Here is a 2487-nt window from a genome sequence, read left to right as displayed (position 1 = left end):
GCTTTAAATTTGGAGTTGAAGTGCTAAAGAACCTTTGTGAGACTTTCTTTACTCAATCCCTTAGTTAAATCGTCGGCCCGCGTGGAGGCTTATTTTTATTTGTTCTTGCATCATTGTTTTTAAAGCATGGGAGTATGAATTAAGTGTTTGTGGAATAAATCTAATTACATTGTTGTGAAGGCATAGTGTTTGTCATTCTTTGTGCTAGTTGTGTTTTGCATTGTGTATGCATGGACGTCGTTCATTGAGACCAACTCTTGTCCCTCTTGATTTGTATCTTGAATCCATCGTTATAAATCCTAGGGGAAGAGGAAGTTCAAATAGAACTAATCTATCAATGGATGACCATAATGATGATCATGTTGAGGACCTTGGTCACATAGACCAACAAGGTATCCTTCATCCTAATGTGCACAATGAGAACATACAAGTACCATTAGGCATGCCTAGGCCATTCATTCACCAACCACCACAACAACAAGGCCAAGCTCCGTATGGAATGCCAAGGCCAATGTATGCACCACAACCTCCCATCATCAATCAAGGAATTCAAAACCAAGGTGTTCATGTTGCACCTCAAGTAGCTAATCCACCTCTTGCTTTAAGAAACCATTATGTGCCTAACGAGTATAATGCACCTACATGCATCCAATTGCCTCCATTTAGAGCACATCATTATGAAATTAAGCCACAAACCATTCAAATGCTTCCTAACTATCATGGACGTCCAAGTGAAGAACCCTACAAGCATTTGGATGAGTTTCTTGAAGTATGTTCCACCATAAAATATACGGACATGCCGGAAGAGGTTTTAAAACTCAAAATTTTTCCATTCACCTTAAAAGACAAGGCAAAGTATTGGTTTAACAATCTTAGGCCTTTTTCAATCACTTCTTGGGTAGAAATGCAACAAGAGTTCTTGAAGAAGTACTATCCGGTTTCTAAGACTAATGCCATGAGAACCTCAATTCGAGAATTTTCACATAGGGATGGAGAAACGTTTCATGAGGCATGGGAATGCTTCAATGAATTACTTAGGAAGTGTTCACATCATGACATGCCCAAATGGCAATTAGTTCAATATTTCTTTGAGAGCTTATTTGACAACTATAAGGGTATGGTTGATACTTCCATGGGTGGCTCATACATTGATAGGCATGAGGATGACGTGTGGCGTCTTTATGAGAGTATGAGTGAAAATTCTTTTCATAGAATATTATCATCCAAGAATGGTAGAAATTCACAAGGTAGGAAGAGTGTTGGCTTACACCAAGTCGACCATTCAAATGAAATAACCACCGAAATGAAGTCTTTATCTTAAAGGTTTGATTAATTTTTGATTAACCAAAACTCGGCGAACCAAGTATCTTCCTTCCCTAACCATTCTCATCGTGCATCAAATGAAACATGTATGACTTGTTCTAGTGTTCTTCATTCTACTTCTCATTGTCCTCACGGACTAGTGCAAAATGAACCTAATGAACAAGTCAATGCAGCTTTTGTTAACCAAGGGAACAATCCTTATGGTACTCACTATAATCCAAGTTGTAGGAATCATCCGAATTTCTCTTGGAAAAACCAAGGAGAGGGCTCAAACCCTTCCCAAGGCGGTTTTCAAGGGAAGTACATTCCACCTCCACTCAAAACCAAGGATCCCAAGGTTATAGACCTTATCAATCGCAAGGGAATCAATTTGCTAATTCTTATTTTCCCAACCAATCTTATTTTCAAGGAAATACTAGAAGTCCCGACTTCAAAGAAAAAGTTTTGAATGCTTTAGGCACTTTAGAAGCTAATACTCAATTGCTTTATTCTCACTCTCAATCTATTGCGAAACTATAAACCCAAGTAGGGCAAATAACAAGCACTCTTAATGCAAGAGAGAAGGGAAAGATGCCTATAAATGACCCACCTAAGCAACAATATGTTGTGGAAACCCATTCCTCATCAGAAGGCCACACTATTGAACATGTTAATGTGGTGACAACCTTGCGGAATGGTAGGATTGTGGAGAATCAAGTTGAAATGTCCAATGAAGAGAGTGAACCGGTGCAACCTCAAGTTATCACCCGTCCTATTTCGCATCCCATTCCTCCTTCATTGCATATACATGATCTTGTGAATGAGAAAGTTTTGAAAAATGTGTTTGAAAAAGAAGTTTTGAAAAATGATGTTGAAAAAGTTTTGTTGAAAAATGATTTAAAACAAAATGATTTAAAAACTTCTTGTGTTAAAAAGAGTTCAAAAGAAAATTCTGAAAAAGTGTTTGAACCAAAAGTTCTATTTCCGGATGTCTTAAAAGGATCCATTTCAAAAGATAACCAAAAGGCAAAAACCAATGAAATCATGGAAATATTTAGGCAAGTGAAAGTTAATCTTCCACTATTGGATGCAATCAAGCAAATTCCGGCTTATGCCAAATTCTTGAAAGACTTGTGCACCCAAAAGCGGAAGAACAAGAGCCAAGCACTAAGAAAAGTGGTTTTA

General features: G+C 37.7%; 1 pseudogene; it reads right to left on the bottom strand.

Annotated features, from left to right (window-relative positions):
• Positions 1–960: 960 nt before the first annotated feature.
• LOC132275700 (small nucleolar RNA R71) lies at positions 961–1059 on the bottom strand (annotated as a pseudogene).
• Positions 1060–2487: the final 1428 nt, after the last annotated feature.

This window comes from Cornus florida, unplaced genomic scaffold (assembly GCF_030987335.1).
Source record: "Cornus florida cultivar Cherokee Brave unplaced genomic scaffold, ASM3098733v1 CherokeeBrave_3.0.0_Hap2_Chr09, whole genome shotgun sequence".
Classification (NCBI taxonomy): Eukaryota; Viridiplantae; Streptophyta; class Magnoliopsida; order Cornales; family Cornaceae; genus Cornus; species Cornus florida.
This window is presented reverse-complemented; position numbering and strand designations above follow the sequence as displayed.